General features: G+C 44.1%; 1 protein-coding gene and 1 long non-coding RNA gene across 4 annotated transcripts in view; one reads left to right on the forward strand and one right to left on the reverse strand.

Annotated features, from left to right (window-relative positions):
* Positions 1-17,500, forward strand: part of palm2akap2 (PALM2 and AKAP2 fusion) — a 131,379-nt gene that overhangs the window by 94,317 nt on the left and 19,562 nt on the right. The gene's annotated exons all lie outside the window — the stretch shown is intronic.
* LOC115532111 (uncharacterized) lies at positions 9,736-16,135 on the reverse strand. The gene is made up of 3 exons (XR_003973988.1): positions 15,940-16,135; positions 14,502-14,556; positions 9,736-10,454 (listed from the first exon to the last, which is right to left on the reverse strand). It is a non-coding gene; the product is annotated as an uncharacterized LOC115532111 (long non-coding RNA).

Raw genomic sequence — 17,500 nt, forward strand, 5'->3', positions numbered from 1 at the left:
GGCAGTTAGTTATACGGACAGGTAGGTCATCCAAACATTTCATTCTGACCGTAAATGATTTAACAGGCCTATTTCATGTCAGAGACAGCCACAGATGCCCGAGTTTTTGTGTCAGAGCATTTGATTTATTGACTGCTGTCAAGAAGAGAATTAAACAATATATATAAAAAGAAAATCCTTCTAAAAGAAATGTTCGCCCCTAGCCTGCAATCCTTCCTCACTATTCTTCACCCCTGGCCTTCTCTCAACTTGCCTTCTCCTCCTCCTCCTCTTTTCTCCCTCCAAGCCCCTCCCCCTCCTCCTCCTCCTCCTCCTCCTCCTCCTCCTCCTCCTCTCCTTATCTAATGGGGAGGAAAGTCTTGCCTCAGCATAAACACAGGCCTCCTACTCCCCGGAGTTGCTAACGCTGAGCAACTTAGCAAGCAGCTGTGGTCCTGCCACCTGCTAGCAGATAATGAAGCTAAGCTAAAATGCTAATCTGGCTAATATACAGCGCGGGACCAGGACAAGTTTGTGGCCGCTGTATACTGCTGAGTAGCAATTGTGTGTGTGTGTGTGTGTGTGTGTGTGTGTGTGTGTGTGTGTGTGTGTGTGTGTGTGTGTGTGTGTGTGTGTGGTGTGTGTGTGTGTGTGTGTGTGTGTGTGTGTGTGTGTGTGTGTTTTATCACAATAGCCATTTTCACACGTCTTCCGTCTTTTCTCCGCATTTGTATATCAGGAGGATCGACCGTGAGGTTCACTCACACTTCTTCACACTTGATGCCCGATATGCAGACATCGGTGTCGCTTCGACATCAGTAGAATCAACGGGGGGTTTAGGGGGGTGGGCTTGCAAGGGGCGGGATATGACGTAGGGTTGAGGTTCGCAAGAGATAAGGACGGCCGGTGTCACGTTAAAATTGTACCGGGGGCGAAAATTGTACCGGCCTACGTCATCAGTTGTTTACATCTTGACAACCAGCCGACAACATTCGGCTCATGTTTCCAAAAGACGAAATAACATAATACAGATAACGGATCGCTAGATAACACTTGTTTTTACTTTATATTTGTATTGTATTTAATTGTTTAATCGAGGCGATCGCGTCAAATGACGTAGGAATGTACAAGAACCTACCTACGTCATTTGACGCGATCGACCGTTTCCCGGCAACAGACGATCGCGTCGTCTGTTGCTATTCGATTAAACAATTAAATACAATACAAATATCAAGTAAAAACAAGTTTTATCTAGCGATCCGTTATCTGTATTATGTTACTTCGTCTTTTGGAAACATGAGCCGAATGTTTTTTGCAACCTGCCCGGCAACAGACGATCGCGTCGTCTGTTGCCAGGCAGGTTGTCAAGATGTAAACAACTGATGACGTAGGCCGGTACAATTTTCGCCCCTGGTACAATTTTAACGTGACACCGCTTTCACTGGTTTGTTTTTGTTTGATCGCAGACAGCACAGAGGCAGAACGGGCAGAACTCATCGTGATCATCTTAAATGTTGCTGCAGCGATGCATCATATATTCCTTTGCATCCACAACATCCGCATCGATCGATGAAAGATTGGAGCATGAGTTAGAGACAAATAGAAGAAACAACGAAGAAGAAAGGCGTCGCGAACGACTGCGTTACCAGAGAAAGAGCATATTTTTTTTGCTTCGTTTCACATATAACAAACACTGGGAGAAATACAGTAGATTTCTGTGATTAACTGAAAAAAAGGGATTGAAAGGACGGGACCCTATAATGTTCAGCTAACTGTTAGAATAGATAATAATAAAAAAAAACACGCGTGCAGCCGTGAACTCATGTATTGTATTGATTGTATGATGGGTACGTTTAGGGTTACAACAAGACCTATCATTTTGTGTTCAGCGCGAATGGGGTGGGTGTGCCTGTCTGTGTGATTAATGGGAGAATATTCACAGGAACAAAATAGTTCTGCTGAACCGCAACCTCCTCCTTGGAAACGCATGAACGCACGCACACTCACTCCCTCCCTCACTCCCTCACTCCCTCACTCACTCACTCACTCACTCACTCACTCACTCACTCACTCACTCACTCACCCACCCGCTCAGTCACTTACTCACTTTCTCTCTCTCTCTCTCTCTCTCTCTCTCTCTCTCTCTCTCTCTCTCTCTCTCTCTCTCTCTCTCTCTCTCTCTCTCTCTCTCTCTCTCTCTCTCTCTCTCTCTCACACACATACACACACACACACACACACACTGTGGACTCTGGAAGCTCTAATGAAGCAAGTGTTATATGATGTGTGCAGGTGTGTGAAGGGTGGGGAGACAATGGGGTGAGAACAGAGCTTGGAGGAGTGTAAAGGATGGAGGGAGAGGGGAGGAGGGAGGAGATGGGAGGCTGGAGGGAGATTGAGAGAGAGGGAGAGGGGAGGAGATAAAAACTGACATAAAGGGGGAGGAAGGGAGAAGGGGAGGAAGAGGAAGGGAGAGGGGAGGAATAGGAAGGGAGGGTGTGGGGGAGGATGTCTGGTGTGTCTCAGGCTCAGTGTGTTGTTGACATTAGCCGACCAATGGCCCTCTGATGGCTGATCGGATTGACAACGTTATTGGCTGTCATCCAGGAAGGGAGTGATACTGTCCCGCTGTTTATCAAAGCAGAAACTTTATCGTCACCTCACAGGCAGACAGGCCCTGGGACGTACAGATTCACCTATACTAATTTAGTCATTTCGCAGATGCTTTTATCCACTTACAAGTGAGGCTCAGGAAAACAGCACAACCAACTTTCTGAAGGACAACAGGACTAAGCACAGAGTCTCTCTTGGAATCAAATTTACAAGGTCAGTAGATATCTGTTTTGTTTGCGTTATAGTTCCAGTGAGTACATTTCAACAGAGTATTTTCTAAATTCAGTACTGGAGTGAAAATAACATTCAAATCAATCAATACGTAATTAAATAATGATAAAAAGAAAAACACTGTTTTGGTATAGATTGTCTTGTTCTTGGAGCGATCTCTTCTGGTTTATTTTATATTGCCCATGTTCACACATTACCGATCAATAAATACTAATGATCAATATCTGGATTGGATGCTCTGGGTCTCTGCTGATTTGATCAGAGGGATAATTACATTGAGGCAGAATGTGTAAAACAAGTCCTGATGACCTCTCGTCAGGCCTAACAAGCGGTCATCAGGACCCCTCATTAGGCCCTGCTTCCCTGGTCTAACGAGGGAGAAAGGGTCCCTGGCCTAACGAGGGAGAAAGGGTCCCTGGCCTAACGAGGGGCCATCAGGACCCTCGTTAGGCCCTGTGTCCCTGGCCTGCTGCAGAGCTCCCAGATGGGAGTGCAAGGCTTTATCCTGTGAACGGGATGTACTCGATTTATATGTAAAGTAAGTTAGCTGAAAAAAAGTTTTTCTGCTGGCAGAATATGATCATTCCATGATTGGTAAAAGTATTATGATATTTAAATTAACATTTTAAAATCCTTATCTTATGCAATTTGCTTTAAAAGCAAAATGTACTATTATTTATGTTGTCATGTATAATACAAGTACAATGGACTATTAGGCTTTTGAAGCTGCATCAGTGTATTATTATCATTATGGTCTGGTATTTCCAGAGAGGAAGTGGGCCAGGAGGAAACAGGAAACACAACAATACTGCTGGCCCTCCATTACCCCACAACCACCACCAACTATTGTCCCCCAGACATCCGCAAGCAATTGCTGCCAAAACAGCACAAGTCATTCATTAAATTCAGAATGACGGAAACATTCTGAATTTTCTAAATGCCATGAGTCCATGAGTAAAAGCAATTTCAAGCTTTTAAAACAAATAATGAAATCTAACACCATACTCAGCTAACTCTAAATCTAGATTCCTAGAGGTCAAAGGGTTCTACAGGTTGAGGTCTCTGCAGTTTTCTGTTTTAGGGTTCAATAGGGTTCTAGAGGTTTCCCAAGTGCTGTAATTTTCTATTATAGGGTTCTAGAGTTTTCTTGAGGTTTGTAGAGGTTCCTTTTATAGGTTTCTATGAGTTTCTAGAGGTATCTGGCTAAATCAGATCATCAGCTAGCGGACTTAAATCGACGGGTGTTTAAGCAGAGCTAGCCAATGCGCTAGCTCCAGTGTTCAAGTTAACCGGCTATAGCCGAGCATTGGCCGATTGCACGCACACATGGCCGGTATAATAAAATGTAAACAGCCCACATTTCCGAGAAAAAAAAGAAGTTTGCATTTAGGTATGAATTAATCAGTAGCATTATGAAAACCAGTGAGTTCCTGGTCGAGCTCACCAGTGAGGCAAACACAAACTGGCATTCATGAACGAGTGCAGTGCACCCGCACATTCATGTCTTTTCTAAAGCGTAGGCCTACACAAATTGCCTCCAAACGCGTTGTTTGGAGGCTAAACGCGACGCAAAACGCGCAGGTTGAGGTTTTCCCGGAGCGAGGCTTTTCTCTCCAAAACAAGATTAAAACATCTATCAGAAACCGCCTAGCTGAGGAAAAAGTGACGAGGCTGATGCGCATATCGAGCCTTGGGCCGGGGTTCAACTTTTTTTTTTTTCATGGCACTTCCATGCCATGAAGTTGCGCCGAAAGTAGCCTCCAAGAATTGCAATTATCAAATTAATTATTTTTTACCCGTTTACCATTTTTACTGAGAATGGCTGTTATGTTTTTTTGCCTAGGCTAATTTAATAAATGGCATTTATTGAAGCAACTTAGTTTGTGTCGTTTGTCGTTTAAATGTGGAGTTTTGGTGATTATTTAATTATTAGTGAATAACATCAGGAAGATATTCCAAATGTCCGATATTCTGGAATAGTGTCGGACATTTGTCCGCCCAAGAAAAAGTCTTGCGTGAACCCTGGCTAGCTCAGGAAATTATATCTATATACCACATCTCGAAACGGGGTGCAGGCATGGAGCTAATCTAACCACTCCAGTCTGGATAGCTATACTGTTTTAGTATATGTTACACGGGAACCTCCTAAGATGGTGCAATTTGATTGGTTCGCTATCTCGGGATATTGGGCAATGTCCCATGAATTGAGATCTCAAACTGAGTTATCCTGTTTATTTTTGGAGTGTTCACGTGTAGTATATTTAAGCAATAGATCACGCCAGGCTGTGGTATGTGCTCATTATACCACTGTTAAGGGGCGTTGTCCGGCCCCGACGCGCAGCGGAGGGCCGGCGACCCCCTTCACAGTGGTATAATGAGCACATGCCACTGACTGAAGTGATCTATTGCTTTTATACAACGGTTACTGTTATGGCGAAACAAAAGTCATAGACACACTACATTTAAAAAGAAACCAAGAAAGTCAAAGTAGCCGTTTTCTTAAAGAATACAAAGAAGTAGTCCCTCCTGGCTGCCGCTATGCATCGACGGTCGCTATGCAACACACTTTAGCGTCCCTCCGAGAGAAGGCTCCGATAGAGCGGTTCGCCGGCAATTTATCCTATGGAGCAGTTCACTCGCCGTGTGCCTAAGCTTTCGTTAGTCTCTCCATCGCCTTGCTCACTCCTGGAGTAACAACATTTACACCCACTCCATCATCCAACATATGTTTTACTTTGTAACTGTTTCTACTTCCAGGCGCGGAGTGATATGCAAACTTTCACAAAATGATCGGGCGTCATAGCAGTTATGTATACGCTCATTATACAACAGTTGGGAACCAATCAGATCGCTGGATTTAGGTCCCCCGTTGTATAAACTAAAACAATTATTCACCTCAGGGTCCGTGAATAATGGGGAATAATTTGGCCAATAATTGTTTAATAGCTTGTATTGATAATACTAGCGACATTTGTTACAATGCTATTTGTAGCGCTAGTTCAAGGCAGTTGAATTGACAATAGGGGTGGGTGATAGGACCAGAATCGCAAATATTGATACTGATACTTTTTATTATTCAAAGCGGCATGTGTATTTTCATGTAGAGGAGATCAGTATGTCATGATTAATGAAGTGAATGCATCTTCAAAACACTAAATCTGAATACAGTTTTTATGACCACTGATTGATATGCAAAGGTTGGGAATCATTGTAAGGTGAGTGGGAGAAGTAGATTTCTGCCTTCTCCCTGTGAGACCCGGGTTCGATTCCCAACTGAAGCATGAATGTAGCAAGCCATTGATTCCCACTGAATGCTATTAAACTTGACAGTTTTAAAGGCAAATAACAATGCAATTGTTTTTATTATTGTATCTTGAATGTGCCAACATGAACAAAAGGTTTTGATAAACAAACCAAATCAATAGCACAAACCTCTACGTACCTGCCACTTCTACACAGTAACTGCTAGCACCAAACTTCTACATGTGGGCAAATGATTGAGAATAGGTTTTTGATAAGAGCGAAATAGATCGAGATTCACGATTTTTCTCGCCTAGAATTGAGATCACAATATTCTATTGTGATCTATTTTCAATAAAAATGTTCATTGCATTCATTTACCTGATACAAAAGGAAATGTAACAAAAAATATGATGGTGCCGACTGAGACATGACCGGCACATCAACTATGGCAACAGTAAGGGAACACTCCTGTTTTAGCTTAATTTAACAGCTTCATGAATCAGACACCAAACATAGGAATGATCAACCTCAGTCTCTTGTCTTCTCTATTTACCAAATAGAGAAGTTTGTGTTTTCTGTGTGTTTTCTGTGCGTAAGATGAGAGAGGATGATATACCTCTTAAAATGTAAACCACACTCAATACAACAAGTCTGTCATCATTCCACAGTGAGGAATGAAGACATGATATTCCCCCCGGAATTGAACACCCTTACTGAAGTGGAACTTATATCAGGAGGGCAGCGGTGCATTCTCCAATAAAAATTGTGCCAGTGAAAAAGACAAATGGATTCAACACTCAACCTAAAGCATATTGAAGACTAGCTTATGATCAACCTTTCCCTAAAATATAGTTTGTATTCAGAGGATTAAATTATAATGGGGTCATTTTTGAGGTTACTACACACCCTGCGGTGACGGTGAAACATGTTCACGACAACCAAAAATTCCTTGCACAGGCAGTTTATGAAACGGGCACAGCGTGGAAGAGAGAAGCTGTACTGGAATGGATGCTATTGATGCTGGAATCGATCGTCAGAAACGTAGTGTCTGTAGTATGAGATTTCTGGGATGGATCCGCCACCCCTTGTTGAAAGTATGAACCTTAAGGTCATCATGGAAATGAATATTTGTTACTTAGCAACTGAATGAAACAGAGGCTATATTAAGGTTGCAGGTGTGTTAAAATTCACTATTTATGTTATAGGTATTTGTTTCTGTGATTATTGGCGTTTGTCATCGTAGTGATTTAATTTTTTTTTGTAAAATCAGTTTTTGAAATTGCATTGCTGAGTCAAGCTGACATGTAGTGAAAGGAAATCCATTCAATAAGATGTCCACGTTTGTTGTGTTTTATCTGTCACAATACATAAGCAAAACCTGCTGGTAGTCAGTACACAGGCAAAAGTAGGATGAGCTCATATTTATTTACATTCTGCAGTCACACAAACTAGTGCTGCCCTTCCAGGTTGCTTAAAGATCCCATGCAATGCTATTTTATGGATGCTTTAATATAGGTATTAGTGGGCCACAAACACACTATTCAGAGACGTCCCCGAAATTCAGCCGTGGTGCAGAGTTACAGCCACTCCGAACCAGTCGCACATTGAGCTTCCCCCAAACGCGCTGTTTCGGTGGGCGTGTCAAGGCAGGTCAAGGAGGGGGGTGGGGGTGTGGCCCTGAGCAGCTTGTAGCCAGTCACAGTACCATGCGCTCTGTTTATATGGAAAGCCAAGAAGGCCACAATCCGGCCCTAGAATGGCTCGGTAAAAGTGCAAAACCGCACGGAATCCGTACGGAAACCGTACGGAAACCGTACGGATTCCGTACGGTTTGGCAAGAATTCCGTACGGAATCCGTACGGATTCCGTACGGTTTTGAATGACTAATAGCCGCGGCTATTAGTCATTCACTCCGGCTATTAGTCATTCACTCCGGCTATTAGTTATTCACTCCGGCTATTAGGTATGCAGAACGAGCCCCTCCCTCTTCTTTGCTTGACCACTAAGTTTGAAGGCTGTCTAACCAATCAGAGCTGCAGTGCCTCCATGTTTCGCTGTAACATAAAGCTGTGTTGTCTTTACTAGTTTCACTACAATGTAATGACCACCATTAGCTAGTGGAAAATACATTTGTGTCTAGTACAGTGATATATTTGTATATGTTAGGCTATATATTGAGATGGCAGTTTGCGAAATACCCGACAATATTCGGGGATGTCCTCATCCCCAGATTGTTCTCGAAATGCAGTAGCCAGCTAGGCCATAACATTACATAACATGAACATGAACTGAATAAATGCCAGGTATAGCATATCGGAGACGGGCACACAATCAGTGCATTTGCAAATGAGAGCATGCAGTATGACCGATCTTGTGACATGTGGTCGGAGAGGTGTGTGTGTGTGTGTGTGTGTGTGTGTGTGTGTGTGTGTGTGTGTGTGTGTGTGTGTGTGTGTGTAGAGCAAGTTGTTGAAGGAAGTGTTTCTACTTGACGTTAGAATATTTCATGGATGCAAGCAAGCCAAGACAATCAATCTATATCTATAGCCTACATGACAACACACACACACACACGCATTTGTGACCATTTTAGCGCATAATGACGGCTGCCTATTATGCTTATGGCAGTAGGCCTAATGCAATTCTGCTGAATTATTTGGAGGACTTATAGCCTACTTGTAGTGAAGTATTTTTAACAGTGTGTGGAATCTACAGCTGATCACTTTCACTGGCTACGCAAAATGAATCCCGAACAGTTGAACCTCTGATTTGATCCTGAAAGCCTTTGTCCTAGAATAATTCATTTGTATTCCGTTTTAGGCCATCTCACTAAATGTCACTTAAATGTAGCCTATTTAAGCTCACCAAGTCCAGTATTCAGAATTCAAAGCATTTATTCACAAATACGTTATATTTTTTTGACAAGCGGAGCCGACAGTCATGTGCAAGTATGCAAATTAGCCATGTGCGCCAAACAGAAGATACGCAATGAACTGATTGCTGTGCATTGTTGTGGATATGTAGGCTGGTTAGTTGTGGTTGTTTGTGGTCTTAGTGAAACAGTCTTGCCTTGGAGTTGGAGAAGTTGGATTGATTGTGTGAATGTCCGAGAGAGAGCGCACCTGCCGTGGTGATGTTGGGCTTGTTGTGGGCTTATATGTGATCAATGATGTATCTGTCTGATCGTATTAGCTGTAGATGGATGGTTAAATAATGTCACAAGATCGGTCATACTGCATGCTCTCATTTGCAAATGCACTGATTGTGTGCCCGTCTCCGATATGCTATACCTGGCATTTATTCAGTTTATGTTCATGTTATGTAATGTTATGGCCTAGCTGGCTACTGCATATCGAGAACAATCTGGGGATGAGGACGTCCCCGAATATTGTCGGGTATTTCGCACACTGCCATCTCAATATATAGCCTAACATATACAAATATATCACTGTACTAGACACAAATGTATTTGGTGGTCATTACATTGTAGTGAAACTAGTAAAGACAACACATCTTTATGTTACAGCGAAACATGGAGGCACTGCAGCTCTGATTGGTTAGACAGCCTTCAAACTTAGTGGTCAAGCAAAGAAGAGGGATGGGCTCGTTCTGCATACCTAATAGCCGGAGTGAATAACTAATAGCCGGAGTGAATGACTAATAGCCGGAGTGAATGACTAATAGCCGCGGCTATTAGTCATTCAAAACCGTACGGAATCCGTACGGAATCCGTACGGTTTCCGTACGGATTCCGAATAAGGTCACAAACTTATTCTGACCTCTGTTATTTGACAAACAATAGGAAAAATGTGATTTTAATGGCATGGGCTCTTTAACATTGCACTTTTACTTTCAACAATGTGTATGCAATTACCAAAAATGTTTTAAAACCAAATAGTTTGCCTGCAGATTTGCTTTATAGTCAATCACCCAACTGACAACAGAGTAGACTATTGTTTTAAAGGTTTGAAATAATAACATAATTACATAAACATTTTTGGTAACTCCAAAAAAAGTTACCAAAAAAAAAAAGTTACCACAATTATTGTTTGTACTTTATTATTGTTTCAATACGTTTGATTTGCTGGTGTAACAAAGGTTGTAGTGGCCTCCAGTAACTGAACTATCCAAGTCCATTTTAAAGTGAATTTGTTAAGCTCTTAATCAAAGTAAAAGTCTCTAAGGGGTTCACGGGAATGGGGACTGCAACTGGGGAACCCACAATGCATTTGGAGAAACTAGCCCTAACCCTGAAGAAATCCACTAGATCTGAGCAGGAGCAGTAGGGAGGCAGCCTTTTGTCCAGGCTGTAGGTGAGGAGGGCAGTTGGAGCTGGTTGCAGACAGGGAAATGGGAGGACCTCCTGGGTCCCCATTAAACATCAGAACCTGAAACACAACGAGGGAGGATTCGTTTCCAAATAGCGCAGCCATCCAGCCAAGGCTCAGATTAACATTACACATGCCCATAATCACTAATTAAACAATAATATTATATAATAATATATTATGTGTAATAATATTAATACATTTTTTTAATATTAATAAAATATAGCATACATGAGAACATTCCACCAAGTTACATCTACCAACAGTACAATAGGACTGTTACTGATCCTTATATTTCTGATTGTATGCTCCCTTATCTAAGACTTCTCTCTCTCTCTCTCTCTCTCTCTCTCTGCAGAACTGAGTGTTAGCCACTGGGTTGATTGATAAGAAAAATAGATTTGACTGTCACAATGCCAATCCTACATGCCACGTAGGTGGCTTTTACTGGGCTCCTCCGAACCCAGGACAAAGGGTGAGGATGTTAAACTGCCTTACTGCCCTATAGGCTGTGTATAGTGATACAGAGCAGGTGATGGAATGTGCTGCCATACAGTAGATCTCTCCAAGTGCATGCTTTGATGGCTGGTTTAACCCGTTTGCATTGATTGCATACTGCACAACAGGTGTGCAGCCTCCCCCAGCCTCAGAGTCCAATCAATTTACCTCGGGCTAGGTGAGGCTGCTGAAACCAGCCATCATCCACACACACCCACATTGGCATTTCTACCGAAACGGGAAAGAGGAAGAGAGGGGAAGAGAGGATAGGAGTGGAGAAGTGAGGATAGGAGGAGTGTTGATTGGAGGAGGCTGGTCCCTGAATGAGGTGTCAGGGGGGTGGGCGTTTGGGAAGGTCAAAGGTCGGGAGGTTTAAGTAGGGCCCACTGTAAAGACAAGACAGGAGAGGGGGAGATAGGTGGTTGAGAGAGGGGGGAGAGAGGAGAGGAAGAGGGTTAGGCATGGGGGAGATGAGAGGGAAGGAAGGGAGGGGTGGAAGGTTCCATGAGTTGACGCGGGTTAAGTGCAGAGTTGGGGAGGAAGGGAGGAGAGGCGGGAGAGGGAAGGGGAGGAGAGGGAGGGAAGGGGAGGATAGGATGAGATAGGGAAGGGGAGGAGAGGGAGGGAGGGAAGGATAGGAGAGGATGAGAGAGGGGAGGAGAGGAGAGAGTGGGAAGGAGAGGATGAGAGAGGGAAGGTGAGGAGAGGATGAGAGAAGGGAGGAGAGGAGAGGGAGGGAAGGAGAGGAGAGGATGAGAGAGGGAAGGGGAGGAGCGGGAGGGAAGGGGAGGAGAGGGAGGGAAGGGGAGGATAGGAGGGGCAGGGGAGGGGAGGAGAGGAGGGGGAATCCTGAGATGACTGAGACGTGGAATGTGGGGTATGTTGAAGCCTGTGACGGGAAAAACACTCATATCCTGTACTAAAGTAAAGAAAGCGGAGCGTGAGTTGTAGTAAAGTAGTAGTCAAGTAGTATTAAAGTAGAGACAATTCAAAGTAAAAGATGTACAGCGACCGATGACAGTAAGATGTGGTCATTGGGACTCGTGTGTTGACCTGCAGGTTAAGCTGGCAGGGTTACAGATGCAGGTTTGGTTTCCTCTGATTGTTTGCTCTTCAAAGCCCTGGTGTGTGAGCTAGATAGCTAGTATCTACCACTAGTGGTGCTTCTTGGTAACCAATGAGGTGTGTTCCTGATCATTATTTATAACTGCTGCACTTAATAGGAATTTTTTTAGTTTTTTACGCTCATAAACACACACAGGAGCACAGACTCCGTACTAAGGCCCCGTCCACACGAAGCCGAAACGGGCGAAACCGTTACGGTTTCGATCTATCCGGTTTCGAAGTATCTCCGTAAAGACGAAGCCAAGCGAAACCGGATAGATCTGTAGAAACGCTGTAGTAAACATTCCAGGCCCATAAGGGGCGCTGCTTCTGGTACACAAATCCAGAAGAAGAAGAGGCGAGCATGCGCATAAAGGCTGCCCCCCGAACCACTAGCAACACAAACAAACAGCTCTTCTACGATGGCGAACTAGATTCTCAATAAATAATGGCTTAGCAACCCAACAAGGGACATGATATGCTGCAGAACGATTACAAGCTTGTAGTCCGCCATCATCATTTTTGTTGTGATTTCTGAGACTCCGCGGGCTTAAGAGCCATTGGCTAGGAGGTCGAGGGGTGGGGCGATGACGTCATGGTTTGCGGTTTCAGTCGGTTTCAGGCGTCCACACGAAACCAAAACGAAACCGGATAGATTTGAAACCACCTCCGAGGGTGGTTTCAGAAGTTTGCGGTTTCGGTCAGCGGATTCGCCGGCTTTGTGTGGACGGAAGGCCGAACCGTACAAGACCTTTGCGGTTTCGCCATGAAATCGGCTTTGTGTGGACGGGGCCTAAGAACACCTTGTTCTTCTGAGGGTGAACTGCTCCTAACATACTATCATACATATCACATCAACCCCTATCCTCAGGACACACACATCACGCTACACTGTTCAGCATTAGTTGAAGACGTGGGGGGAACATTTGGCATTTGACATGTTTAAAACAGAAAAAGAGAGAGAGAAAAGATGATGAGATAGAAAATGAAAAAAGTGTGAGTGTGTGTGTGTGATAGAGAGATATACTATGATAAGTGTGTTGGTTACTCTCTGTGTTTTATTAGTGATCAACTGCTGTAGGCTTCTCAGTATTGACCCGATAGCATTGACCTAGTTACACACACACAGATAGTGTATTGTAATTCATTGGTCCAACAGTCTGTTCTTTCATCTTTCACAGTTTTCTCTCCTTACTTCTGTTTGTAATTTTCTTTCTCCTCTCTGTCTTTCTTTCTTTCCTTTCTTCTTCAGAGACCATGTCCACCAGACTGAGAAACAGTGTCATCAACATGTGGTCTGATACTGGTGGTGTGCGCGTGTGTGTGTGTGTGTGTGTGTGTGTGTGTGTGTGTGTCTCATTGTTTAGAGATTTTGTGACATCAGCTTGCAGGGTTCCTGCCTAGGTTGTGTGATTTGAGGCCAGTGGAAACAGCCCCCCCCCCCACACACACACAAACACACACACACACACAAACACAGACACTGATACACATACACACTGTGTGACACACACACACACACACACACACACACACACACACACACACACACACACACACACACACACACACACACACACACACACACACACACACACACACACACACATAATTTGAATCATAGTGACTTGGATTCTTGCTACAGAGATCTTGGTTCTAAATTTGGTGTCTGATAATCTCAGAGTCAGAGGGAGAATCAGAGAGAGAGACAGAGAGCCTCAGAGAGAGACTCAAAGAGAGAGAGACTCAGAGAAAGACTCAGAGAGAGAGAGACTCAGAGAAAGACTCAGAGAGAGAGAGAGAGAGAGCGACTGAGAGAGGTCAAAGAAAAGCAGTCGAAAATAGGGTGGATGTATTTTGTTGGATGTTTGTAGGTTTGTGTGTGTGCTTGTGCGCGTGTTTGTATGTGTGTGTGGTATGTGTAGGTATATGTGCTTTGGAATGTCTACACGTGCGCGGGTGTTGGTCTCAGCCTGCAGAGGCACCACACACAGAAGGGGTCTTTGTGTGCATAGGAGTATGTCTGTAGAAAAACACACACAAACTCACACACACACACACACACACACACACACACACACACACACACACACACACACACACTCCATGACATCACGGCATGCTAGTGTAACCTGCGTTGTGTTTTTCCTTGAAGCATGGACTTGGTCGCTTAGCATTGGGTGCAGCGGTTTTAATGCCTGCACAATGGGTCAGCAAACATAAAAGACAAAGTTTGAGCATTTCCTGGTCCGCCTGCAGCAGATACTGTCTTTTCTCCTCATTATAATGTGTTATATAACACAAACACACAATATATATTCACAAATAAGTAAACGGAGTCGCGCTAAACAACGCGCATAAACCCTCCACTCATGTGGCGACCGGCGTTATTGCATGTAAAACACAATAATGGCAGGACCAGCTAGACATTCTAGGCTGCGAATGCTAGCAACGCCACAAGTGGGATTTTAAACATACATAAAACTAAAACAACTTATCGGTTACCTGCACAATGGGTCAGCAAACATAAAAGACAGGGTTTTAGCATTTCCTGGTCCGCCTAAACAAAATAAATGCAATATTACAAATTGCAAGATAACCATGTGTGTGCAAACGAAAATAGAAAATCAAATAAAAAAAACAATACTATGCCAAATATCAGAAGAATGCATAAAACAACCGTCTAGAGATAAATGACAATGATAATATTGGCGCGTTTCTTCTGCAGGGTGCGGAACGGATCGGATCGCAAAGGTGCGGATCGGGTCGCGTTTCCACCGCCAAAAGTGGGCGTGACCCGGACTTTGCCGTACCCGTTCCGGCCTCGTTCTCGGGACTCCTCCGTTGGGGTACCGAAAACGAGACGAGACGCCTGAAAGGGTCCCGGGAAATTCTAGCTACACACCCCCTCCGTTGATTGGTCCACAGAATCATCACTTCCGGGTGACGCGGGGATAAAAACAAACAAACAGTTGCCTCGAGGTATTATTCTTTACAATTAACATGTCGCGTAAAATGCTTGCTTGGGCGAACAAGGAGGCGGAGACGTTCGTCTGCATTCTTGGGGAGGAAGACGTTGTTTACGATGTTTACGTAGCTGCCGCGGCGATCGACATCCGGCCTACCACAAAGGGTACTGTCGGCAGTGGAAACGCGACCTCGGAACTGAGCTGGGCTATACCGCCCCCTCCCTATCGCACCTTTGCGATCCGATCCGTTCCGCACCCTGCAGTGGAAACGCGGCATTTACTTTAATAAATATGCGGACACATTTCATGCTCAACCTACCTGCAGCAGATACTGGCTGAATCCGAATACTTAGTACATACTATTTCTGTTCAGTGTCTACTACTTTACGTTACTACACTTGACAGTTTAGTACGGTCTACAGCTATGCGTAGAACGCTTCCGAACATCGCCGAAACTCCACCGGATGTTCGGAGATGACGTATCTCCCCTCAGATGCCGGCAAAATTACCTTGATAAGTTACCTGTTTTCCGTCTTGTCATCGTTGCTATTAAATTAAAAATGTCTCTTTTTACTTAATTACTTACTTTACTATTTTACTCTTTTTAATGTCTCTTTTTTTCGCCGCTTTCTTTGACGTCTTTCTGGTGGTGTCGGGTCAGCCATCTCTTCTTCGTTCGTTACAGACTCCAGTTGCATTGTGGGATAGCGTAGTGAAGTCCGGTTTACTTTGGCGGTAGTAGGGTAGTACGCATTCGGAAACGTCTTCCGTACTACACAATGCGTACTGAGTATTCGGACGCGCTATATTTTTCGCGTACTACAAAATGCATACCATATAGTAGTCAAGTATGAGTATTCGGATTCAGCCACTGTCTTTTCTGCGGCAGGATACCCAGGATGCAACATTAGCGAAATATCAAAATAAAAGTCTTGACCAAAGGATTTAATTATTTACATACTCTTTTTACTTACTCTGTTACACTAGGAAGGGAAGGGCTTTGTGAACCAGAGGAAAGGGAAGGAGGGAGGGGAGGAAAGAGAGGGGGGATAAGGGAGGAGGGAGGAGGAGGAACAGGCTTGGTCCAGCAGACATCAGGCACTCCCCCTCTCTTGGAAACAGCAAGTCCCCTGAACACAGAAATCTCCCACTCTCTGGACAGAACACCGTGGGAACACTCTCCAAGTCAGTCCAGGGGCTCACTGAGGCTCTAGTAGACCTGAACGCAGCGCTAATAGTCTAGCGCTAATAGACAGTGTTGAGTGTGGGGATTAACAACGATGAATGGGACTTTGCTAATATTGGAGTAGCTTCTCCATAGACCCTTCCCAGAAAGGACCTTCAAGTTTCTAAGATATCTTAGGCGGGACAGAGAGAAGGAGAACACCACAGAGACGAGCTGAGGACAGTGGGTGAGTACGCAGAGCATACACCCTGGAGGATTGTGGCAAATGTCGCCTCATCAGTGTTATGGAAGCTGTTTGGACTCAGGGGAAGGAGAGAAGTTGAGGTTATAGTGCTGTCTTTATGTGTTTTTTAGTTTAACACAACACCGCACAACACAGCATGTTAGTTGATAGCGTTCAGTTATGTTTCGAGGGACAATCAACTCACACACAGATACTGTCTTATAAGGGCCCTGCAGTCCCCACTTGCACTGGGTTGTGTTAAGCCCACAAGGTGGTATCTCTGTCAGTCTACTTCTGTATCAGCTTCTTAAAGTAGCCTGCATTTCTGGTGTTTGCAAGTGTTTGCGTCATTTAGTTGAGTGAGTCAGGCTGTTCTTTGGCAAAAATGAATCCTTTGTTTGTCTGAAGAGACAAGATGTGTGAAGGGCTGTAGAAGTATTTTCTCCTGTTCAGTTTTTAACTCCTTAACACTTAACACACTGGCTAACAGCTGTGTGTGTGTGTGTGTGTGTGTGTGTGTGTGTGTGTGTGTGTGTGTGTGTGTGTGTGTGTGTGTGTGTGTGTGTGTGTGTGTGTGTGTGTGTGTGTGCGTGTGTGTATGTGTGTGACAGAGATGTATGATATGTTAAATTCAACATGGGGAATGTGCTCTGTTGGTAACAGAGTATTTGTGTTTCAATCAGCTAGTTACTCTTTTCCACAGTAAAACAATGACTTAAAAGATGCGTGTACAAGGTCCAAGATATATATAGAGGGGAGTGGGGGAGTGTTTGTGTGTGTGTGCTAGTGTGTGTGTGTTAGTGTTTGTGTGTGACTGTGTGTGTGCGAGTGTGTGTGTGCTAGTGTGCTTGTGCTAGTGTGTGTGTGCTACTGTGTATGCTAGTGTGTGTGTGCTAGTGTGTGCGAGTGTGTGTACATTTTTCCAGCTGTAAAAGGAGAACAGAGTGAGACAGCTTTCAGACATAGTTGACTCACTTTCTCTTTCGATAAGCCCTGTTGACACACACACACACACAAACACACACACACACGCACACACACGCACACACACACACACACACACACACACACACACACACACACACACACACACACACACACACTGGCAAACACACATGCACACTTA

Source organism: Gadus morhua, chromosome 19 (assembly GCF_902167405.1).
Source record: "Gadus morhua chromosome 19, gadMor3.0, whole genome shotgun sequence".
Classification (NCBI taxonomy): Eukaryota; Metazoa; Chordata; class Actinopteri; order Gadiformes; family Gadidae; genus Gadus; species Gadus morhua.